Genomic DNA, 27,426 nt, shown 5'->3' on the forward strand with positions numbered 1-27,426 from the left:
TAGGGTATAGAAAAACAGTAGGTAAAATCAACAAAACAATGTTGACAAAATTGACAAACTTTAGCTGTACTTATAAGAAAAAAAAAAGAAGATACAGATTTTAAAAAAGCAGAAATGATAGAGGGGAAATTACTACCAACCTTACAGTGAATAATGGGATACTATGAACAATTTTATTTCAACAAATTAGATAAGCTAGGTGAAATGGAAACAGTCCTAGAAAGATACAGACTACCAAAAATGATTCAAGAAGAAATAGAATCTGAATAGACATGTAACAGGTAAAAATTGAGTGGTCAGAAGGCTTTCCAAAATGAAAATCCCAAGCGAGATGGATTTACTAGTGAATTCTACTCAGTGCAACATCAACCCAAGTCCAAAACTACATCTAAATATCATCAGTTTCAAAGTCTCAATTCTCATTATCTAAAATATTTGAATCAGATGTAAGTAGACTTTGAAATAGTCCATCTGAGACAAAATTATTCTCTGTCTATGGACATGTAAATCCATAAATACAATGGTGGGACAGGCATAGAATAATTCCCATTTCAAAAGATAGAAATAGAAAGAAGCAAGGGGTCACCAGTCTGAAGAAATTTCAAAATCCAGCAGGGCAAATTTCATTAGGTTCATGACCTAGCGAGAATCTGTAGCATGACATTCCGGCCCATGTGACCAATAGTATTGTCTCTATGCCCATAGATCTGGCCTCTAAAGCCATGGATGAGCTTTTTTTGCCCAAAGATCTGCCCTTTGAGTCCAAGCCTGTCCCCCTTGGAGTCATCTCTTTTTTTTTGGAAGAGTTGCACATGTTTGCTGCTGAGGAATGTTATCAGTCTGTTACCTGTCTGTAGAAAGGGGAGTGTGACAACATTCTTTTTTTTCATTCTGTATCTGTCCAATTCAGACCAAGATTGTAGTGCCTTTGTTGATATAAAATTCTCAAACCCCTTTTGGTTCTTTCATAGATGTAACAGAGATCCATAAAATTGGACAAGAATGTACCCCACAGACATTTTGTAAATAGCACTTCTGTTCCTGTCTTCTGATATGGTTGAGCAAACCCAGGAGTCACAAGCCTAATCTTTTCAGCAAGAGGTTGTGCAGGCACATTCCTCTCATTCTTTCTAGAGCACACTTTCCAATGGTGGATTTCCTAATCCTAGCATCCTCTGCCACACAAATAGATCAAGAACCTCCAAAAATGATCAAATGCTAGTCCCTTTTCACCTAACGGTTCCTTCCTCAGTTTGTCTTTCCTCTTGCATTTTACTGTAATCAGCAAACAACACTTTGTTTGGCATTCTCCTCAGCTGAATATCCATCACTTACAGATTCTGTTTTCCATACAAGTGTAGGGCACAGCCATCACCAGAAACACATTTAACACTGATATTTCTACCAACATTATGCTTATTCTGATATAGGTGTTCCATATAATATATATTTTCTCTACCTTGCTTGTCACTTCCTATTGAACTGTCACCAGAAATGCTTGTAAATCCATATACACATATGAATTTACAAGCATAGAGAGTATATATATAATAATCTCCATGGTTTGCTTAAGGCAGCCTTAGACTTATTCTATCATGGGCTTCAAAATTTATTCAGCCTCTATTTATTATCCAATTCTAAAGTACCTTCCTCAGTTTTAGATATTTGTTATAGTAGCTCTACTCATCTAATACAAATATCTGTATGTTACTAGGGCCACTGTAATAAATTACCACAGACTTGGTAGCTTAAAACAACAGAAATTTATTCTCATAGTTCTGAAGACAAGTCTGGAATCAAGGTGTTAGGGGATCACACTTCCTCCAGAAACTCCAGGGAGAATTCATTGATAACCTCTTCCCAGCTTCTGGGAAGTATGTGTGCTAGTATTTCTTGTCTTGTTGACACATCACTTTAATCTCTGTCTGTATCTTCCTATCACCTTCTCCTTTTTGTTTGTCTATTCTCCCATTATCCCTCAGGACACTTTTGGTGGCATTTAGGAACCACCCAGATATTCCAGAATCATCTCATCATCTCAAAATCCTTACCATATTATATCCACAAAAACTTTACCATATGAGGTAACATTCACTGGTTCTGGGGATTAGGATCTTTTGCCTTGGTCAGGGACAGTATTCTTCCCACTACAACAGCAAATTTGGAACTCTCCATCCACTGGGGGAAAATTATACAGAAATGAAGGTGAATGAAATAAATTTTCAGACAAACAGTATCGTTTCCATTTCACTGCTGACATTTCCTATTTGTTCATTCATCATGACTAATTTTATATCCTTGAGAAGTTATAGCAGTTTCTTTAAAATCTTCATCTGCTAATTTCAGTAATGATATTATCTTAGGGACATCCTCTGTTGTATTTTCTTGAGTTTGGGTCACACGTTTGTATTCCTTTTAATATCTTTATGTATCATATCCTGATGATACATTTTAGAGACTCTAGATTCTGTTATGTTCCTCAGAAGAATGTGTATATATGTATGTGTGTGTGTGTGTGTGTGTGTGTGTGTGTGTGTGTATATATTTGTTCGTTTGTTTGTTTTGTTTTGTTTTACTATTCAGTTAGCTTGGCATGACTCAAAATCTAATTTGTGTCTCCCCTGAGGTGGATACCATGTGAGGTTTTTTTTAGTTGTTTTTTTTTTTAACTTAGGTAGGCTTCTTGAGGCTGCCTTGAACATGGGAGTTTAGAGATTAGTCAGAAATTTGAGCAGAGTGTTTTCATATAATCTGGCACTGTTTCTCTGGTTCCCTGCTATATGGAACTTCTCACTTTCTAGTTATAGTGGCTCCAAACTCTGTCCTCTGTTTCTTCAAGCCAGTAAGACTGAGGGATTTTTCTCCAAGTTTTATCTCCCTTAAATCAGCAGATTATACCTATAATCAGGTAATTAAAAAAACAGGGAGATGGGAACAAAAATGAGAATAACACCATTCCTTTTTTCCAAATGTAAACCCATCACTCCAGTTGTTTTGTTTTGTAGTATTAGACATTTGGTAGAGTAGGAGTTACCAGTAGCATTTGTAATTAATGTCAGCTGTAATTAATAATTGATGGAGAAAGATTTTTAAATTATGTAAATATTCTATTCCTCGTGGAATTTACACATTATTTATTTATCTTTCTGGTCTTAATTTTTCCCTATATTATGTAAAATAGTATAAGACATTTGCATCATTACATATTTTGACATAACACAAAAGCAGCCTTAAAGGGTCATACTTACCCTTCTGGTACTTTTTCCTGATTAGGATCTTGGCTTGCTTAATAAATGTGTGTGTGGAATATATACATAAATGACTAAAAAATGATTACTTTTAGGCCTATAGGACAGTTTGGAAGCATATTGGATTGACATTAAGGAGCTAGGTAGAATTTCATATCTATGGAGTTCATGTCTGTATGCTTATTGTAATACAGTTATATAGTCAGTACAATTTTGTTTGTTTCTAGAGTACAGACTCAGACAGACTTCCAGAAATGAGGAATAAATCACCTGAGAAATGACTATAGGCAAGTCATATGCACTACAGAAGAATTGTTTGAGTTGTATATGAAAGAGACATCTTCACAGAACAAGGGTAGAAGTGCTGACAAGTGGTGTACACTGTAAGCAGTGTACACTTGAGGCATATTTAAGGAAGTGGCTCATATCAGAATTATAATCTTAGTCTCACGTCAGGGAATTAGAATCTGATGAAACAGCAATATTTGCCTAAATTTTATTTAGTAAGATCTTCCTATCAGGTAATTCTCAACAATATGTAAGAGAGTTTCTCTAAGCCCCTTTAAGAAAAAGTGTCAATATCATTGATCTGTGACAATGACTCTGTAAGATCTTTCATTTATTCAGCATTGATGTAGGATAGTTCTTTCCCATTTTACTGCAATAGTTACTACTAAATTTTTTAAACAAAAGTGCTAGTCAATAAAATGATGGGAAATACAATGGTCAAAACAATTCTGGGGAACTGATGAAAAAGAAAAATCAGATATTGGTTTAAGATTATGAAAATATATCTAGAATTTATCTATTAGGACTAGTTTCATATAGTACTCTACCTCTTATCCATCCACCATTTATAAATTTCTCTACGTAAATAAAATTTTGAGTACTTCAAAAAGATTTTGTGATGGACTTCTGGCCCTGCTTGGGCAAGTATAATATTTGCATAGTGTGAGGAGAAGCTTGAATCTAGTAGCATATTCCTGCCTGGAAACATAGCCCACTTTAATTAAATCCCATAAACTTTAGTTTATATGCTGAGGACACATAGTTTTGATTTTGAGAGGCCTTAATCCTATACTTATAAATATTGCAAGATGGTCTGGAGTTATCTATTTATCATTTCTGTTAATAGTCACATAAATTTTTGCAAGGTGCATTGCATGTTTAATACTGAATTTTTAAAACCTACTTTTTTACCTAGATGGAATCGTTTCATATCTCAGGTTATATTATTACATTTTTTCTTATCCATGTGCAGTATTTTTTGAAAAGACCAAGCTTTAAAATTTATCCAACTGTTACTGTTATGTTTATCTTTGAGAAGCACATAACTCATATACACAGAAAATTACACAAAAGCTGGCATTTGCTTGCCCATCATTACATGATATTAAATAAGACTCCTTATATAGCAATGGCCTGCAAAACCAAGTGGATTCTAGGGCCTGTCATATAAAAAAATTAATGAAGAAGGGATGTATTAACAAGGAAATAGTAATTAGTGTATTCAGCATCTAAAGGCATTCAAAATTAATTTGAAAAATTTCTGCTGACCAAACATAATATAATCTCTTGTCAAATTTGAAAATGTTCCTTTAGAAGGCAAATAAAACTTAATTGATTATTGTATTAGAGTAAGGTAAGCTGTGCTGCAGTAAAATAAACCCAAAATAGCAGTGGCCTAATGCAATAGCATTTTATTGCTTCTCATGTTACTGTCTAATGTGGTCAGTGAGGGCTCTGTTACATACAGTTGTTTAAACACTCAAACTTCACCCATATTTTGAGGTTACCAGCATCACCATGACTGTCTTGGTCACTGCAAAAGAGTTAAATAAGTAAAGTGAAAGTTCTCCCAACAGGATTTAAGGTCATATCTGGAAGTTATGCTTATCATTCTTACCCATATTAAACTGGCCTAAAATTAGTCATACAACCTGACCTAGAGAATAAAATTCTTCCTGAGAATACAGAAAGAAAATAAAATGGATTCTCATACAAAGCTTTGCCATTGTCAAAAGTAGGTTTCCACAAAAAAAACCGTTATCTCCTTTTTTTATTATTAATAAATTTTATTTTTTTAAACATATATTTTTATCCCCAGGGGTACAGGTCTGTGAATCACCAGGTTTACACATTTCACAGCACTCACCATAGCACATACCCTCCCCAATGTCCATAACCCCACCCCTCCTCTCCCAACCCCCCTCCCCCCATCAACCCTCAGTTTGTTTTGTGAGATTTAGAGTCACTTATGGTTTGTCTCCCTCCCAATCCCATCTTGTTTCATTTACTCTTCTCCTACCCCCTTAACCCCCCATGTTGCATCTCCTCTCCCTCATATCAGGGAGATCATATGATAATTGTCTTTCTCCGATTGACTTACTTCGCTAAGCATGATACCCTCTAGTTCCATCCACGTGTTATCTCCTTTTAATAGAGACTACCTTACATTACACATTAGAGGTGATAAATATTAAATTAGTAATTAAATACGATCAATAAAGTGAAAATGCAATAGATACACATTATTGTTCAAATACTAATTACAGATGGAATGATTGTATTTTATTCTGGCATTTCCAAAATAAATCCATTGATTTATTTAATAAATACATATAATTATTTTTTTAGATTTTATTTATTTATTTGACGGAGACACAGCGAGAGAGGGAACACAAACAAGGAGAGTGGGAAAAGGAGAAGCAGACTTCACGCTGGGCAGGGATTCCATCGCAGGACCCTGGGATCATGATCTGAGCCAAAAACAGACACTTAACCAACTGAGCCATCCAGGTGCCCCAGTACATATAATTTTAATTAGTCTGGCCTCTTAATATGCTTCAATACAAACTATCCCTGAATTTATTAAAAGGAAGGGTAGCACTGTGGATATATAAGAGATCTTCCAGAAGCTGTCATAAAGCTGGGATTCAGGGCGCCTGGGTGGCTCAGTAGGTTAAAGCCTCTGCTTTCGGCTCAGGTCATGATCCCAGGGTCCTGGGATCGAGCCCCACCTCGGGCTCTCTGCTCAGTGGAAAGCCTGCTTCCCCCTCTCTCTCTGCCTGCCTTTCTGCCTACTTGTGATCTCTGTCTGTCAAATAAATTAAAAAAAAAAAAAAAAAAAAAGGCTGGGATTCAGCCTGTCAGTAAATAAAACCTTTAGGAACTTTATTGAATAATCTTCAGGTATTTTAACTTTGTGTCCCTAATGAGGTCATCTTAGTCCTTTAAACTCAAACCATGTTCCCTAATAGACAGAATTCAAGTAAAGTTTTTCTTCGCTTTCCAAAAGATTAAAAAATGGAATTAATCTGCTAAAACTTCAGCACATCTCGGTTTATCAAGAGGAAAATAGACTAATATAACCAGAGAGTGCAAAAGAGAGTGAGATCTCTAAAAATACTGTCAAGGAAGTGAGAACTCACTTTTCAAATGGCACTATTGCATGTCATTGGTGTTACTCTTTTGATTAATATTAACATAATATTGTGTCTGTCCCAGCCTATTGATAGCAATGCTGGGAATGTCTGAGGCACTCAATCGTCCATGTTACTAGTAGGAGGCCCCCACAGATATTTCCTCTACTGGAACCAGTGTTGTTGCTGGACCAGCCCTTTTGGTCTTACTGTGATTGTAAGAAGCACTTCATCTAAACCATACAAGGAACTCTAAGTAACACGACTCACAAGTCCTGAAGGCCATACAGAAAAGTTGCAGGGAGAAACACCCAGACAGAGCTAGAGGCAGACACAGACCGTGGACCTGGAGATCTGCCTTTATTAGAGTTGAGGGTGGGGTGTCTAGGGTTTTGTGGGTTCAATTTTTATTAACTAATTTAAGCATAAGAATGGGAATTAGCATATTTGGAAGAGAAAAGCAGAGTCATTCAAAAATGAATAATTCAGGTTCCCCGGGACTTTCTGAAAGAGGTAACTTCATGGGTGAATATGGCCTGGTTCCTTATTTGGTGGTTTTGCTGGTATCAATGTCATACAGCTGGCAATGTATTTATTTGAGTGTCTTTTCACATGGATGCCCCAGCAATCAAAAATTTAAAGTCAGGCATTTACACCACATACACAAAGATCTATTACAATTTCTAAATGTAAATTTTTGAGGGCATGACCATGTCTTTTTTTTGCCAGTTTTTTTGTTTTGTTTTGTTTTGGTTTGGTTTTGTTTTTGTTTTTGGTATCTAACACTTCTAGTGCCGCAGCTGGTACAAATTGCATGAACTAACCAACAGATGATGAGCTAACATGATATGTAACAAATTATCACAAACTTAGAGGTTTAATATTTGTTACATTTGCTATCTCAGTTTACATAGGTTAGGAGTTTAGCATAACCTCTCTGGGTCCTCTGCTAATGTCTTACAAGGTGGCAATCAGTGTTGTTGGCTGGGCTCTATTCATTCATTCTTGGAACCCTGAATCCTTTCCCAGGCTCACAGGGATGTTGGTGTAATCCAATTGTTTGTGGCTGTAAGACCAAAGTTCTTGTTTTCCTGGGAGCTGTAACTGAGGACTATCTTTATATCCTAGAGGTTCAGCCCAGCTCTTGCCATGATACATGCTGACAGTTTGTTCTCCACAATAGTCATACCTAATTACAATCACAAAGTCAGCCGTAAGGTTTCTAAGAGATCTACGTGCATGTGAACATTTGACATTTTCCAGTTTTCCGTTTAATAGGTACAAAATAAGATCATGTTGTTATTGATTGAATTGTGTTCCCCAAGAAAGATATGTTAAAGTCCTAACATCCAATGCCTCAGAATATGACTTTGTTTGGAAACAAGTTATTGCAGATGTAATTATTTAATATAAGGTCACATGGAAGAAATATGGGTCTCGTACCCACACCAGCATGACTGGTGTCCTTATAAAATAGTCATCTGAAGACCCAGAGTCACAGGGAGAACGTCTTGAAGAGACAGAGGCAGATATCATCGCTTTGTATACATGGGAATGCCAAAAAGCCACCAGGAGCTGGAAAAGGTAAGTAAAGATTCTCCTGCAGAGCATTTGGAGGGATATGGTCCTGCTGACACCTTTGGGCTCTTGAACAATGATACAGAAAAATGTCTCTTGTCTTAAGCAACCAAGTTCGTGCTAACTTGTTATAGTAGTCCTAGGAAACTAACACAGGAAGTCAACCAATGGCCTTATCTTTGCTTCCCTGAGGGTGATAATATGTCACCCTTCCTCCTCTGGCCATTCTTAGAAATGTTTTTGTCATTTGTTTTCAGGAGGTTTAGCTGTGTTGTGCATTGATGCGGTGTATGTCTGTGTTTATTCTCCTTGGATATGTATAGACCCCTTCCTTTGTTAGTTCCCTTGATGTCTTTCTACAGTTTTTGAAACCTAGGCTTTATAACCTCTTCAGATTCCAACTCTATATCCTTGTCAGTCTTCTCCCTTGATCAGACTAAAAAATCCCTCAAACCACTTAAAAGTGGTAATGAGGAAAAGGGGAGGATTTTTGGAGTAGATCAGGAAATAGATAATGGGACCAAGCCAGTCAATAGGACAATCAGTTGACAAAATGATCCTGGATAGCCTTAACTTGCTGGGGCTTGAAATTTGGAATACCTGAACGCAGTTTGGTGTGTCATTGCTCTGTGTGGTATTGCATTCTATATTCCTTGCTGTTGCCTTGTGCCTCATTAGACTGGCCAAGCAGTATTAATATTTGAGTGAACTCACACTGTTGGAGCTAATTTTAGGTATCAGAGGTGCCAAGCTGCCAGAGGAAAGAGGTCAGCGTGCATGTCTAGGTTCCCACTGAACAGATTCTGGACATTGTAAGACCTGTGAGCCTAAACAGAAAAAGGGGAGGAGAGTAGACCTCTGTACCATGGGTGGGTTCCCCATCACCCAGAAAGGGTCCTAGTGAGTGAAGTCCCTGTAGCTAATGATTTGAGGTGCTCTGGCAAGAGGACGTCCCCCTCCTTGGGGACCCCTATGGCAGGTGAATGAGACAGTGAGCAGAGACGTCAAGCCAAAGCCAGCCTCTTAAGTGCAACTTGGGGGGAGATACTTTCATTAACAGTTGGCATGCCTCTGCAGCTGTCACACTAGGATTTGCTGTTGTGGATGGTGTCATTCCAGGCCATCCCCAGAGTGATATTCAAAACCATCCCTTGGGTTGAATATGCTAAAGCATTAGTTAAAGTTAATAAAGGTGAGGAGGTTTATAGCCCTACCCCTCTCAGGACCTGAAAGGTAGTGGATATCCTACTAAACAGGTGCTTTAAACCATGGGGGTATATGTTGGGCCTTGCTTACAGCTGTTTTTTCATCAGGTTGCCTCCTGGAGAGGAAGCTTAAACTCTGGGAAAAGGCCAGAGGGGAAAATCCTGGGGAAGAAGGCTGGTATCTTTAGTGGATAAGGTAGGACAATCCCCCCATGATAGGGTGAGGATAATATGCTCAGCAAAAATAATAAAGTCAGGTAAAGAGAAACAGAGGAGGAGGGTCAGTTGATTGTCCTTTGGAGGAGATAACATGTCTTTTCTCTCAGCCTGAGAGGCCCAGACTCTCTTTAAGGATCTACCCAATAACTAAATGAGAAGGGGCTGCCAGCAGGTATGGTGTTATCTGTCAGGGAGGGAGCTCCACCTACCCGAGGCTGAATTTAAACTATTGGCTGCCATAATAAAGATGAGAAAATTGTCCCCACCAAAGGATCCCCACAATTAGTGTGGAAGTTGAGAATCACCCCCAGAGGAAACTTTGGATCCCTGTCCACATAAACCTTGGCATGGATTTCTATGGCATTGAGGGCAGCCCACCCTACATTAGGTCTACATAGGCAGGCAAACTATCCAGCGAAAACATTAGCTGAGGCCAAAAATCTTCAGCTAGGGATGTTGGACTCGGTTTATCAGACAATGGACAGCATTTAGCTCAATAACTTATGAAGTCCGGAGGAGGCTGAATTGAGTCCTGAGTCCATCCAGTTGTTTCTTAGGGGGCTCCCAACAAATATAAGTCCCCTTTACTAGGGATAATGGCTAATGCTGAAATAATTTAAGAAGACATAGATGTCCTGGATTCAATAGAAACTCATGGGAGACAAACCCTGAGTCAAGTGTTGCTTGTTAATTATACAATCTGCACCTAGACTTAATCTAAATTACTATCACTGGAGAGGCCACCTCTTCTTAGGTCAAACAAACCACCTATAGCCAGGCCCTTGCTTAAGTATGAATCTTAAGATGTACCAGAGAGTTCATTTTGGACTGTAAGGGACACAGTGTCCTAAATTGGGTGATATATAGTAAATTGGTGGAAGAGTTATAATATTTACTGAAATTAAATTACAGTCTGTGACAAGTATCTTCTTTGGAAACACCTCACCTTCCCCACCTGCTCCTGATCTGAGCTGGTGGCAGGGACCTGCCATAACATAGGGATCTATATGTCTTGAAAGTTGGCCCCTTTCAGTAGACAGTCACTTTTATATCACATTTACTGTAGTTTGAACTCAGTGATGAATGAACAAACAAACATTGGCTGGTTCTGTTGGAAAATGATGCTCAAATCTTCCTAATCTGTGGAGGCACTCATGCTTTAAAAGCATTCCCACCCATCCTCCACCAGCCCCAGGAGTTTACTGGCTTGAGAGGAAGATTAATTAAAGTTAAGGAATTTGAATAATTGGCCCAGTTTTATTAAGAGGTCCTTCTTCCTGATTGTTACCTTTCCCACACCTCCTTCTAGGAGACTATCCCTTTTCCCGTTATTTAGACATCCTCAGTCAGCAGGTAACCTAATGGAACACATCTAAAGCTTTCAGACTGTTGATTGATGAGCATCACTTGGAAAGAAACAGTTAACTTTCCCTTACCAGTGTGGGTGGTAAACATGATAAAGTACTGACTTAGGTCAGGCCGGGCAAGACATCGAAGGATTATGACCTGTTATAGCTAACTTAAGGAAGGGGTACTGATTTCTACCATTCTTCTTTCAATTCCCCATTATGACCTGCGCTAAAAGTCACTGCTAATAAGTGGAGGACTAACTGTTGACTAGAGAAAGTTAAATAAATCTGTCTCTTTGTAAGCACCTACCTCTACAGATATCTATACTTTAAAGGATGGCATTCAAAAAGATATAGGTAAATGGTTGCTGTTGTAGGTTTGGCTAATATGTTCTATTCAGTAAATATATGACAGGAGAGTCAACCATAATTTATCTTCATCTTTTAGAGTCAATAATATACCTCTTCCTGATTGCATACAGTCTTTGCCCATAGACCTAGATGTTTGCTTCTCACTCCCACTAGAAACTCAGCTTTGGCATTATATATATGACGTCCTCCTCACAGGATCTGACCAAGACATTATCTCGCAGCTCATGACAAATGTGAGCAAACACGTCACTGAGAAGGAAGAGAGGGGATGAGCAAATGCCCTACATAAGATATGAGGGACCTTTCAGTATGTGAAACTAGGGAGCTACATCTAGAACTTAGAAGAGCTACTGTTTCCAACTTGTAGCTTTAACGATAAACTCCTAGTGCTCCAATCTCCTACATTGGTAAGAGGACCCAATATTTACTAGAAATGTGTAGATACTGGTACGAACACACTCCTCCCCTCCAATATTTGTTGTCTTCATTATTGATATACTTCCCGTCCTCTACCTTTGCTGGGACCCGAGGAATGACAGGTACTAGGTAAACTGAGGGTTTGGCTTTCCCACTAGAGTCTTGAAAACAGGACTTAGAATTATAAGTTTGAGCCATGCCAAAGTTTGTTTCCAGGAACTTCTGAACCAAATGGACAGGTACATGCCTACCCAGAGGTACATGCCTACCCACAGGTTATAAGTGGTTCCCAGACACAGCCCAAAGGTATTAACTACTAGGGAGGCAATTCCTGGTGGCACACTGGATATTTATCTTAACTGAAGCCTTTATAGGGACAGAGTCAATTACTCTATGGACTGAGATTCTTGTTATGTCCTGAGTAATGTAAAAATCTCCCTGTAAAATTGGATCATCAACAGAGGCCTTTTTATTAAAATGGAAATTACACCTACATGATTGAACTAATTCTGTCTTCACTGGAAGAAGTGAGGAAATAACCATACTCTGCCATTGAGGTTAACTTGCCAAAACCTCCAGAAATGCTCCCATCTCTTGCTCAATAGGAACCATATGAAAGACAGACAGCATTCTCAAATGAAGACAAACAATGGTTTTTCCTTACTGATGCAGTGAGCAAGGAATGTAAGGGAGCCAGACAATGCACAGCTGATACCTGTCACCTCTATTCAAGCACTCCAATTTCCATATGATGACTAGACCACAAAGTGTCAGATGAGCTGATATACATGCAGTCTTTGTTGCAATAGAAGTTGCCCTTGGCAAACATTTTCCTGAGGTTCATATTCTCCCTGACTCTTGACTAGGGGTTAATGAGTTAAGTATTTAGGACTTTGGAAATCTGGGCTGGAAAACACAAGGCCAAGCAGAGATATTTGGGATAAAGGATGGGGTGAAAATTGCCACATTGGCTCCCCCTCTGCCCATCTTAGTGAGCCAGTGGCTGCTAATCGATTTAAACCTGTTTTTAGGCAATGTGTAAAAACTCAAGCACCTTAGCCAAGGTGTGGCTAAAAGGTCAGAAGTACACCCAGCTTGTATGTTTTTCCCTAACCTTACCTTGCAATACCAACTGCCAGTTTTACCTAACACTCAGTGTAACTGAGTTCTACAATTGCCATGCTGGCTGTGTACCATAAACAATATAGCTCTTGGGTGTTACAGCAACAATTCTTGTAAAAGACGTTAAATCCCATGGAGAAATCTGACTCATCTACAAATGGGAGTTCTCCACCTAAAATAATAACTACTTACTTGACAAAATTTGCCAAGCCTACCAAGACCACCATTAAGAAGCATTTGGAAAATACTTGGGGGAAATAACCTCTCACTGTTACTCTTCTAGAGGATCCTTAAAAATAATATACACACTACCCACCTTACTGGAAATAGAAACAATAATGAGAATGTGTGTAGCAAAACCAACCTGAGAAGAAATCTATTGGTGTAGTTACTCCTCCCCCTCACAAGGGGCCATTAAAGGGACTATTAAAGCAATACAAATGGCTGCTTTAGAAAAGTTTCCCCTAGAATGGATGCAGTGGGGTAAGTGGTACCCTACTGAAAGACAACAATATTGTAATAAATAGGGAAAAAATAGACTCAATATATAACAGAACTGATGCCTATTTTTGAAATAATTTGACCTACATGTGAGCACCCTGTGTATGAGTACCCTGTAGTTAAGGATCTAATTTGGTATATAGCTAAATTAACAACTCTTTTTCAAACCACAAGAGCATCCTACACTCATGGAAACACACCAGTGTTATTTACTACTGGAAATCAACAGAATACTCAAGAACCAATATGTACCAATCCAAACAAGAAGGAACATACAATTGGCCCACTAAAACAAAGCTGCATATAGCTTTAGCCACAGCAGCTCATAAGTGACAAATTTAACAATTCAACAAAAGCCTGTATGTTAAGCATGTTATTAACAATCCAATTTCAGTACATACAATATAATACTTCTCACCTAGCATCATATTTTTATAGGTCTTGAGTACAAGAAGTAAGAAGTTAGGTATGTTTGAAATAAACTGAATCTAATTAAAAAAAAAAGGAAGGAAATAAAAAGAAAAGAAAGAAAAAAGAAAGGAAAGGAAAAGCAAACAAAATGAAAACATCATATAAGATCACCTTTTGCATGCATATTTGATAAATGAAGTAAGGAAAGACTAACTTCAGTCCTCTTTTAAGAAGCAAGTAGCTATAGACTCAGCCATATGTCTAAGACTGACTTGGTAATGAGATTTCAGGAGTGTGAACAAGAGCACATGACTGAACAGAGAGTTCTATTATAGTGTACTATAAAATGATGAACTGTTAATTTAACAGAGTTTTGCATGAAAGTCTAGTCTTTTTTCTGTAAGACTGGGTTTTTTAGAAAGAATGATTGGGAACCATTACAGAGGAAGCAAAGCTAACTCCTTCCAGATGCAAGGTTTCTGTATTACCAATTGCTCTTACAACAGACATATGGGCACGGGTAATAGGCTTGGCTTCCACAGGAAAAATACTAGCAGCTTCTCAAGTTAACTAATTCATCAAGGAGACAAAAACAATGTAGAATCATCCACAGGAGCTAAGTATATTAAATTGCATTGTGGTCATCATACATGCTTTCATTGTGATAAAGTAATGAGGAATAATCATCTTCCTAAAATCAAGTGCTTCCCATTTAATTAACCAATAACAGAATATTCACTCACAGTCTCAGGGGACAGATTTTTGAAAGTGGCTTTTGCCGTTTATTGAACTCCTCTTTGCATGCAGAAATGATTTTGTTGACATATAAAATAAGTAGTTAGATCCCTTTTAATAAAACCAAAATCCCACCTTGGTTAGTCAGTGGCATAATTATGTTCCAAAATAGGAAGCTTTGGAACAGACAGAATATAGCTAAGGGAAAGTTCTTTTTTTTTTTTTTAAAGATTTTATTTATTTGATAGAGATTACAAGTAGTCAGAGAGGCAGGCAAAAAGAGAGAGAGAGAGAGAGAGAGAGAGAGAGAAGGAAGCAGGCTCCCTGCTGAGCAGAGAGCCCAATGCAGGGCTCGATCCCAGGACCCTGAGATCATGACCTGAGCTGAAGGCAGAGGCTTTAACTCACTGAGCCACCCAGGTGCCCAAGGAAAAGTTCTAATAAGGAAATATTTACAGTTATATATGATGAATTTGCAGAGAGGAAAAAGAAAAGCAGACACTGAAAACCTTTTTTTAAGACCATGTTTATTGTTTTTACTAAAGAATATTCTTTTCAATAATAAAAAATTGAAGTCATTTTGTTTCTGAAAGTAATTTGCAAATAGGATAATGAGTTTGACTTCCATTAAACAAGCATAAAACAACACTGGTGATTTTGGAAATGATAATAAATATGATTCTTATGATTGAGGAATAGCTTCTTTTAAGTTACATTGGGGGAAGGATTTGTCTTACTCCTAAGAATGATGCACATCTTCTTTCCCTAAGTATGAGCTGATTGTGAGCAGAGAGGCTACAGAGGGGAAAAAACCACAGTTCTGGGGGGAAAAATGATATTATGATAACTGAATGTATATAAATCAGAAGCATGCACAGAAGTATTTGAGGTGAGTCTAAGGATTAGCAAAATTCTGGAATTACCTGTTATTTAAGGGAAAATATAGGTGAAAGGGAATCAAGAACAGTTTCAGATTCAGAATCAATACATTTATTATGCAGGTGATATTTACCAGGCATTGGTAATAATCTTTTACAATTTGACCACAAAATGACAAACTACACAATTAAAATACAGCCAAAGGACTTGAATAAACATGTCTCCAAATAATACATACAAATAGCCAACAAGCGTATGAAAAGATGTTCAACATTAACTAGTCATTAAGGAAATGCAAAGCAAAACTACAATGAGTATCAAGTCACACCCACTGAGATGGCTACAATTAAAAAGAAAAAAACGTTGTCAAGAATATGGAGAAACTGGAACCCCGGTACATTGCTAGTATAAATAGAAAATGTTTCAACGGCTGTGGAAAGCAATTTAGTGGTTCTTCAGAAAGCTAAATATAGACTTGCTAAATGACCCTGCAAATCCATTCCTAGATATATACCTAAAAGAAGTGAAACCGGCTACTGAAACAAATACTTTGCACATGCATAGTCATACCTAGTAGCACCATTCACAATAGCCAAATGGTGGAAACATGCCAAATGTCCATCAACAAATGAACAGGTCAATAGAATGTGGCATATACAGGCAGTGGAGTATTATTTAGCTATAAAGAGGAGTAAGATACTGACCCATACTACCATACAGATGAATCTCGACAACATAAGTGACAGAAGCCAGCCGTTGAAAGGTCACGGACATGCTTCCATTTACAGGAAACATTCAGAATAGGTGAACGCATCAGGACAGAGCACAGATTGTGGTTGCCAGGGGCTCGAGGGAGAGATGAGGAGGAACTGCTCAACTGTTGTATGTAGAGCATCAAAAGGGTTCTTTGGGACAACATGCTTGGTTGGAAGTGGATATTCTGAAGTCTCATTTAGTCATAAAAAAGGCAGGTGCTGGAGTGTTAATATATAATGCATACAAGTACACATTTGGATAAAACTTAAATGTGGGATATTAAATGCTTGTTATTCATTATTTAAACACTGAGTTTGAATCATATACAAGTATCTGTTTTATATTAGTACTCTGTTAATGGAATAAAATATCCAAATCATTTTAAAAGGTTTTTTAAGAGTATGAGTAGATAAAATCTTAATCAGTTAATCAGAGACCTTGTTTGTCCAGATGATCCCAATCTTTGGCTGGACAGGGTCACTAAGTCACTGTGAGATAAGTGAATATTAATTTTACTTGTGTATTTGGGGAAATGAAAACATATCCAAACTCACATGCTCCTTGGCATTTTACTTCCTTTAATTTTCACTTTTTAATCCATTTCCCTTTAAGTCTTTAATCATCTTTTCAGTGAAGATTTTCCCTTTCATTCTATTCATGTGTCTGAGGAATTAACAATCCTATTCTCAGTGGTTTCATGTAATCAAAACCTCCTGATTCAAACACTGTGTGCAATCCGCAGGGAGAAATTATTAAAAGGGCTTTGCAGATTTATTTAGCACTCTGCTCAGAATATGAATGTGCAGACTTTTAAATACCTGAGAGGAGATTGCCAAACCATTACCCTTCCAGAAGAACTTTTGAACTAGACATTTTTCATTATTTACAGCATGAAATACTTAGAATCAGATTTCTTCCTGAAACACTTTTGGGTAATAGATGGCACAAAATGAGGTCAAGTTTATGGGTTTCAGATTCACATGTCCATTATAATTTTAAAGACTCAGACCAAACCGTAACCTCATTCAGCCATTTACTGAAAGCCCCAGAAAGTTTCTTTAGTAGTAATAAGGCCATGGACATAGATTAGATTAAGTGTGTGGGTGTGTAGGGGCACCTGGGTGGCTCAGTCCGTTAAGTGTCCAACTTTTGACTTTGGCTCAGATTGTGATCTCAGTGTCTCAATATCATGATCTGCCTTGGGCTCTGCACTCAGTGGGAGTCTTCTCTGTCTCCCTGTCCCTTTATCCCTCCCCCTGCTCACACTTTCTCTCTAAAATAAATAAATAGATCTTTAAAATTAAAAACAAAAGAAAAGTGTATGGGTGTGGAGAAGGAATGAGGGCACGAAAAACAAGAATTTATGGGATATTTTCTTTATATAAATGCTTCCAAGTGACAAAGAAAGAGTCATGTCCTAAACAGGTTTTATATATCGATGAGAGTTGTGGCTGTATTTGGTCACTTCTTTGAATGATTGTCAGGTGATACAGTAGAGACAACAATATGTATTCCTAAAAAGTCACTGGTCATGAAAAGAAGAAGAGAGATACTGGTTCAAGGAGACATAGGATCTAAATGTCACAAGCACAGATCTTGGAATGCAACAATCTAGGCTTAAACCTCAGCTCTTCTGTGTACAGCTTGTATAAACTCAGGAAATTATTTAACTTCTGTACACATGAGGTTATATATCAAAATGGAACATATTAACACTTACTTCAGAGACAGATTATATTTTATGTATCGGTAAACTACTGTACCTAAAATATGGAGAAAAATATGGAGTAACACGTACTTAAAAATTTTAACTGCTATGAATGCTATTCTACTTTTTTAAAATTTATTAGAGAGAAAGAGAGAAGGTGCAAGTGAATGGGGCAAAGAGCAGACGGAGAGAGAGTCTCAGGCAGACTCCACACTAAGCACAGAGTCTGAGGCGGGGTTCAATCCCACCACCCTGAGATTACAATTTGAGCCAAAATCTAGAGACAGATGCCCAACTGACTGAGCTACCCAGATTTCCTTAGCTAATATTTTGCATTAACTGTTAGAGTTCTTCTACTTTCCAGTAATGTAAATATTTTTTTTTCTAGGTTTGACATGAATTTTGAAAAGACTGACATCCTCACTTTGAAAGATTTATGTTGGTTAATCAGAAAATAATATTTCCAGGCTTTGTAAAATACTCATTTTGTATCTATAACTACAAATGTACAAGTTCCTGATCTTGAGATGAGCATATTCATGATTGCTAAGATTTGAAAAAATGGAGGTTTTGTTAAAAAATGTATTTTGTCAAAGGTATCCTTTTTATTTTTAATAGACTTGTTCTAGAGTAGATTTGCTTAAGTAACCTGAATCTTTGCATTGCTATGGCAATTTATGATGTACTAGAAATTATTTTAGGTAGCATCAGCTATAATAGAAATATATAAAAAAGTTGATTCTTCATTATTGAGAGGAATTTAAAAGTTAATTCATTGGGGTAGAAATATTAGGTAACCTGGAATCAAGAAATCAGAGGAGACTCAGGAGAGAAGCATTTGTAAATGCTGATCTGCTGATAGATGAATAGCTGAGACGAGGAGACAGACTTGGGACAACCTGAAGATACAGACACAGTTCTTGTGTCACATTGTCTGAGACACACAGAGGCAACAAAACCCTGGCAGAGATCTGTCTCTAAGGCGAAATTCAAAGTAGGTTGAAAAGGAATGATAATCAAGGTCTGCGTTGTAGGCCAGAGTCCAGAAACAACAACAACAACAACAAAAGGATTGATAATTATTATTTTTTTAAAGATTTTATTTATTTATTTGACAGAGAGAGATCACAAGTAGACAGAGAGGCAGGCAGAGAGAGAGAGAAGCAGGCTCCCCGCTGAGCAGAGAGCCCGATGCGGGACTCGATCCCAGGACCCTGAGATCATGACCCGAGCCGAAGGCAGCGGCTTAACCCACTGAGCCACCCAGGCGCCCAAGGATTGATAATTATTAAATTAGGGAAGGTACATACCATGACGTTTACATTTCCAGGCTATAAACAGACTGTGCTCCAAAAGTTCATTAAATCCATTTAGTAACAACTTATTTTCCCCATAAGCTATATACATATGTACATACATATATTTCTGTTACAAGACAGTTATATATAAATTCTTTGTAATTTAATTGTGATCATAAATACTGTGAATAAGAAAGTAAAGCCTTTGACAATGAAGGGTGAATAAATTTAACAACCATGACCACAATCATTGGGATAACATTTAATGAGCACTTACATTTGTCAGGTGGTATAATTTTCCATATTTTTCAAACACAAAAAATGAAGCAGGGGTAGGTAACACCTCATAAGTGGTATTAGTTGTACTAACAGTGAGGAAATGTAATTGTGTATTAAGCTGAAGAGAGAGAGAAATCTGGGCTCACATTTCAGTGTCTTCCACATCCTAGTTATGCAAATTTGGTAAATGTATGGAAACATTTATTAACAGTTTCCTGATACAGGAAATGGGGATTAAAAATATGCACCTCAGGGGGTGCCTGGGTGGTTCAGTAAGTTTAGCTCTGAGTTCATCTCAGGTCATGATCCCGGGATCCTGGAATGGAACCCCACATCAGGATCCTGGAATGAAGCCCCACATCAGGCTCCCTGCTCAGCTGGGAGTCTGCTTCTCCTTCTTCTCCTCCCCCCACTCATGCTTGCTCGCTCTCTCTCTCTCTCTCTCTCACTTTCTCTCTCTCAAATAAATAAATAAGATCTTTAAAAACTATAGAAAAACAAGGTGTCAGCAGCTTGAAGTATTCTATAGCATGTCTTAGGATAACAAAAAGAAAAACAGAAAAAAGTCAAAGTTTAGTTCAAAGAGGTTTTGATGTGATGTCTGATTGGACATAGGAAGTAAGTAAATGTGTTCCACCCTACTTCAAAAAGGGCATTCTATTTCCATTTGAAATAGGTTCTATGCAATTAGAAAAATAAGCAACAGCAAAATGTATTTTCCCTATTCCTAGTTTGTTTTGTTTTATTTTGTTTTGTTTTGTTTTGTTTTGTTTTGTTTTTAATGGCCTTAGTACTTTCCTAGCAGCAAATTAACTTCTGTTCCGGGAGATGAGAATTTCATTGTTGCCTTTGATCAACATTCAGACATATTTATGGAATGCTCCTTCACATCTTTTCAGGTCACTCTCTTATGACAATGTAATATTTCCCTTTGAACTTTTGTCTTCTTTGTGAAGTTTGAAAATGCATAGATCATACACAAATAACTGGAAAAATGTATGTTCTATATATAGGTTAGGTGAATGATTAAACTTTTTAAAACAAACAATGGTGAGTGTAACATTGTTTAATACAAGAGTTTTAACTCATATCACCAGCTACTTGAATATGGAGACTAGAATTCTCATCTCAATTATAATTCAGGTCGGTCTTCCAGTATTCATCAGTATATTGGATAACTACTCTGTAAGAAAAATCTATTACTTCATTTTAATTCCTAAAAGGAATTATTTTCATTTAGGTAGCAAACATCTCTCACCATCATTCAGGTGTTTGGATGAAAAGAGTTATCAATAATCTCCTAATAGGTGTTTGACCTTAGGTGCCAAACTTCTGTGATATTAATAGCAATTTGTTTAATTTAGTCACCTGGGAAGTAAGGAAAGTTGTTTTGGAGACCAAGGACTCCGCCTGAATGACTGACTGACTTTCTTTCTTTCTTTCAAGATTTCTTTCAAGATTTATTTATTTGTGAGAAAGAGAGAGTGCCAAGCAAGAAGAGTAGAGGGAGAGGGAGAAAGAATCCCAAGCAGACCCACTCTGAGTGTAGAGCCGATGTGGGGTTCCATGTCACAACCCTGAGACCTCAACTTGAGCCAGTTCCAAAAGTTGGACACCTAACCAACCATACCACCCAGGTGCCACTCTGTCAGACATGTTTATGTTCCTCTGGCCTAGGATATGGTAGGAATGTGGCAGTAGTTTCCTTCTCTCGCTCAATAAGGAAAAGTAGCTACAACTTTGCAGAAACCAATAAGTAAGACTTCCTTTAAGAAGCAGAATCTGTGTTTAGATATATCAGGATTTCTAAATGATATAAGAGCACTCTCGCATAAATTAATTCAACAGATGTTGAAGGACCTGCATTTTCCTGATGACAGTTGTATCTAGTGACATAGACAAGGAACCTGATGGGAAGACAGACAGTGGTCAGTTTAAGCTATGCTTATAGGTGGATGAGCTGCACTTTATTTTCTTGGTCAATATTAGTTTTCTGTGGCTGCTTGTTGGTTTACAACCTTGGGAGTTCCCTTGTTGAAATTCAAACTGGCCCTGGTTGAAGATAAGGAGGATAAGGAGAGACTGAAGAAAGAGGCAGACCACTCCTGATCAGTAGGTTGGTTTTAATAAGCAAGGGAACTTGCAAAACGGGCTTCTCTTGGAGTGCTACAAAACAAGTGGATCTCCACACCAGAATCTTGAGCGCTTATATAGAGACCTTAACAGCGTTTAGGCAAGTATAATCTAGGTGGTCTCAGTAACCTCTTAGTCTTTCAAGGCTGTGTTCTTGAAGTGTCTCATAGTGTGAGAACAGTGGATGGAACATGTGTTCCAAAGATAGGGGAGAGGACCCTCAGCTCAGGGTCCAGCTTGAGGGTCCACCCGAAGTCACATCCTCTCAATAACTTCCTCCAACACTGCTGTAATAAATCATCATGGACCTGGTGGCTTAGAAGAACAGAAATATGCTCTCTCCCAGTTCTTGAGGTTAGAACCCTAAAATCAGTATCACTGGGCCAAAAACAAGTTGTCAGCAGGCCTGTGTTCCTTTTGGTGACTTTATGAGAGAACCCATTCCTTTCCTCTTCCAGCTTTTTGTGGCTGCCAGCCTCCCTTGACCTGTGGCTGCATCACTCCAGTCACCAAGACAAGTGTCTTCAAGTATCTTTGCTTGGGCTTCATGTTGCCTCCTCTTTGAATAGAATCTCACTCTTACGAGCACACATGAAGTGCACTGAGGAATCACCCACTGTTCAACGATCATCTCCCTATGTCAAGATCATTCATGCAATCAAAACTGTAAAAACCCTAGATTTTTCTTTTTTTTTTTTTTTTTTTTTTTGGCCAAATAAGGGAACATTTGGGAATTAGGACATGTGTCTATTTTAGGGGGATAATTTTTCCAATTGACCACAATAGGCAATTAGCAAGTATCTAAGTTTCTGCTAAAAAGAGTTGCGTACTACCAAAGTAAAAATCCTATTGACCTTCTAGCCACCTTTAAGATGTTCATCAGGGTACTTTGGCTACTCCAATCAATCAATCCATCAATAATAATAACAAGGGCAATCAGCACATATACACAGCATGCGAGCCAGGCTCTGTTCTACTTGTTTTAACATTTACTGACTCACTATATAGGAAACACACTTCCGAAACTGTCTTTGAATGTGAGAATAAGGTCAATTCCCCTCTATCAGTGCAGGACTGTTCAGACTTTTAAATTAAACCCAAAGCCCCCTAGATATGAGATGTAAAAATTCACTTTCAATCCCAGATATTTTCCATCTACTTTTCAAGCACAGTGGCTAAAGCTCCTTCTGGGAGACAGAAAAGTAGCCACTGCATTGTGGAATAATATTTTTTTCCATTTATTCATCAACAATGTCACTTCCATCAGTCACCTGCAGCTGAGGGTATACAGAACGGAATCATCAATCAAGAATGTAATGTATAAATACAATTCTAATTTAAATAAGACATAAAGCATAAAAATTCAATTCTTAAATACAGGAAGAATAATTTTGCAAATCAGTTAAGGAGATTACTAATTGTTTACATTTTAATACCAGTAAAACCAGCAAGTTACCCTCTTTCAAGAAAGTGTGCTAAACACTCTAGCTTAATGGGAAGTAACTAAATATATTGAGACTTAAATGATATTTGGAGAACATGAAAAGCTTCCAGCATAGGTCAATGATTCATTAGGAAATACAGTAAAATTTTGCAACCAAATATTTTTATGTTTCCTTTCTCTTTCTCTCCTCTCTCAACACTTAAACAGTTAGTGTTCATGTTCAGGTTGCTATAACAAATTATCATAGACTAGGTGGCTTAAATGATGTTTATTTCTGATAGTTCTGGAAACTAGAAGTCCAAGATCAAGGTGCTGGAGGAATCGTTGTCTGGTGAGCGCCCGCTTCTGGGTTTGCAGATGGCCATCTTCCTGTATCCTCACGTGGCACTGAGTGGAGAGACGGGAAGAGCTGGTGTGTCTCCTCTTGCCGGGGTACTAATCCTATTGTGAGGGCTCTGCCCTCATGCTCTATGTAGTTCCCATTGGCTTCTACCTCCTAATACCATCACACCAGGGGTTAGGATTTCAAATTTCAAAATATGAACTCCGGGGTGGGGCACATTCAGTCCATAGCAGTTAGTTTCTATGCAGAAGTTCATTCCCTAATATTATCAAGTCAAAAACCAAAGCCAACACTCCTTTGTGGTGAAATGTGGTGATTCTAGCGTTGTTTCTCAGCCTAGTCCTGTTCCTACTTTCATTTAGAGTCGAGTGCCCTGATGTTTCTTAACATAACTCTTCTCTGCCTTCCCTTTTACAATCTTTTTTCAGGCAAATGTTTTTGTCTAATCATGTTCTTGCTGAAATTTGCCTCTTAAAAAACAAGTCAAATTCGTCCACCAAGGCTTTTTTCTTTTCCTTTTTCTTTGTGTTTGTTTTTGTTTCTGTGTAATAGGCCCCCAAAAGAGTTTAGACCCTAAAATAGGTTAATCTCAATAATAATAAATATTTCTTCCTTGTAGGAATATATGGATTTTCCAGAAAACTGAACTCTGAACCTATTGCTCTTTCTTAAGTTTATTTAGTACTGTATATTGGTCCAAAGTATTGAACTTCCAATGTCATTTGTACAATATTTCCATTTTAGTGATATGTTTTTACTGACTTACATAAACTAAGCAGGTAAAAACAATTCTGATATTTTTCACATCTTCATTTCTGTAACTCTATATTCATTTCTGGAACATATAGTGGATGGTTATGAGAAAGTCAAACAAAGAGCTTGTAAATGATTTGTAAGTGTCTATTCAAATTAGGAAAAACTGACATTGACCAGATTTGTTTATTACATTATACCAATGTGTAATATCTGTATATCATAGTATAATAGAATTATAATAGGAAATGATTCCAAAATATATAGATCACTAAGGTAACACGAAATTCCAAACCATATTTTGTTTTTCTTCACCCTAAAATAAAATCACCACTGGCATTTCAACAGTTGTAATTAATGCCAAATATTATGTAGCAAATCATTCTGCCTGCTGCTTCCCTACCCACCTGCTGATTATCCTGTGATCTGTCTTGCTGCTTTGTCAACCTGATGAGTGGTGTTGCCCTCTAGACACCCTGCCCACCTGTTCATAATTTACTTCCAGCATGTCATACGTGACTATTAAATGAAATTTTTTAAAAATACTGTGAAAATGATCACCTTCCAAAGATGAGATTATAATAATGCAGATGCTTTTGCTACCTCTTCCTAATTCATTAATGATTGCCTTTTCCTTTTCCTTATATTAAGCAAGGGTGCTTTTTTTCTCTTGTATTAAAAACTTAATTGTTCTCATGAATGTCCTTCATGGTATGCTTTAAGAATATATTCTCCAGATAGCCATCTTCTTCTTCTCTGTAAAACCTCTGGGACCAAGAGCAAGAAAAATGTGGCAGGTGCAGTGAGGGCCAATTAAAAAACAAATCTGCACTAACTGATGGGTAATCTTCAGTAAAATCACCAGTGACAATACCAGATGCCTGGGGAAAATTGACATTGACCAGATCCGTTTATTGCTGGCAGTGCTTTGATTCATCTGCACCAGGCAGCTGTTGTAAAGGTAAATGGCTTGCACTCCCATTTTGTGCTTTTATAGGTTTGTTTTGTTGCAGCAGTCTTAGTATTTCTTTTTTTTTTTTTTTTTCACCCAGGCTTGTAATAGGTCAGATGTTACGATTTTCAAACAGCCTTTCCATCTTTCCTCATTTCCCAGAGAACTGGATTTGCAAGTAGATTAGTGTTGCATTTGAGTTAATCACATTCTGAATTACTGAACTGTTTGAATAAATTTAATGAATGCACATTTACCTAAAAGGTGGACAATTCAAATTAGGAAAACATGAGAGTCTTTACCGTATTTTTCTGCCATTGCTCAGTTCTTGTGCAAGTTGTTTTTTTGTTTAGACGTCAGTCTTTCTTACTCACATTGTCTTAGTACATAGGACATAACATGGCATATAATCAACCCAGAGTAATGTTTATTTCATATTGACTGAAGGGATATTGGCATATTTATTCTTAATACATGCCCAAATCCCTATGCCTTCAGTGTTTTAGTCTTTGTCATTATATTAAATACATTCTCTGCTTTTATAATTTGTTAGATCTGTGTGCTTGGTTTGTTCAAGGTATTAAGGTTACATAAAATAACATAGTAACTATATTAAACTTCTAATTATATTTTTAATTAACAGTCTAATTTTTTTAAAGATTTTTTATTTATTCATTTGACAGAGAAATCACAAGTAGGCAGAGAGGCAGAGAGAGAGAAGGGTGAAGCAGGCTCCCTGCTGAGCAGAGAGCCTGATATGGGATTTGATCCCAGGACCCTGAGATCATGACCTGAGCTGAAGGCTGAGGCTAACCACTGAGTCACCCAGGCACCCCAATAGCCTAATTTTATAATGAAGTAAAACCTGCTAGGGAGTAAAACTGAAGTATTAAATAGGGTATTCAGTTTTTTTGTGGGTTTTGTTGTTTGTTTGTTTAAATAAACCAGGAAACTAAATATATTTTATAGTTTGGATGGAAAAATGCAAATAAAGCTGGAAACACAAGACATATTTAGTTCTCCAAGTCATTCAGGAATGTGTTGATAGAAGAGTTCAAAAAGAAAAAAAAAACAACTTACCTTTTAAAATTACCTCATTAAATAATCCTATAAATATCTCTTGAATCAATCCATTTCTTTCTATCCAGACCATCTCTCCAACAAAATCGAGTCATCTTCAGAATCGCCTACACCAGGGATTCTCCAACTGTATTAACAGGCATATGAATCACTTTGAGATCTTGTGAAAATGCAGATTCTTTTACCCTAAAACTGAATGGGTCCTGGGATTCTACATCTTTAACCAGCTCCCAGGTAATATTGACCCTGCTGGTTCATGTACCATATTTTGAATAGTCAAGGATATAATCTATTTCCACTCTTATCCCCTACCTTTTATGGGCCACAGATGGTCATTTTTTAGTGGTGTCTCTTTTTTTTGGAGATAAGTCTATCCAAGTATCATTCATTTTATACTTACATGTCACTGTTACCCACACACTCCAGCCACACTTATCTCTGTTCCTGAATCAAGTTCACATCTCACCTGCTGTTCGGCAGTTAAACATGGTATCCCTTCTGGATGATTCTACTCCCCACCTCTACTAATAACTGGTTCTTTCTTGTCCCTAAAGTTTCAGCCTAAGTTTTACTAATTCAGGTATTATTTTCCTGACACCTCCCTGTAAGTAGCTATCACTTCTTACTATTTTCTCACATATATTCTATTAAAATTCTATAATATTGTGATTATATATTTGCTTACTTACTTGATAAGTTCCTTAAGAGTAGGAATGGTGTCTATTTTATAGGCCAGTTTATTCATAGGGACATACACAGGACTTAGCACAGAGGAAGATTTAATAATACATACGTGTTTGCATTTCAGTTAGGATTTTCAGGATTTCTTTAACAATCTATCCATTAATGTAAGCGCAGACCTTCTGAGGTTATTTTATTTTTACTTAATTTTTCTAGATTTGAATACTTTGATGCATTTACTTCAGTTCATTTGTTCAGTCTTATTTGAAGCCATTGATTCTATTCAGTTAATTAAGGAGAAATTATTAAAATGTCAAGATAAAACTAAATTTGGGGGCACCTGAGTGGCTCAGTCAGTTAAGTCGACTGCCTTCGACTCAGGTCATGATCCCGGGATCCTGGGATAGAGTCCCATGGGGAGCCTGCTTCTCCCTCTCCCTCTGCTATTTCCCCTGCTTGTCCTCTTTTTTCCCTGTCAAATAAATAAACAAATAAAAATCCTAAAAAAAGATACATCTAAATTTCATAAGGAAGATTCAGT

The sequence above is a fragment of the Lontra canadensis genome, unplaced genomic scaffold (genome assembly GCF_010015895.1).
Source record: "Lontra canadensis isolate GAN:19392208 unplaced genomic scaffold, GSC_riverotter_1.0 scaffold46, whole genome shotgun sequence".
NCBI classification, from domain to species: domain Eukaryota; kingdom Metazoa; phylum Chordata; class Mammalia; order Carnivora; family Mustelidae; genus Lontra; species Lontra canadensis.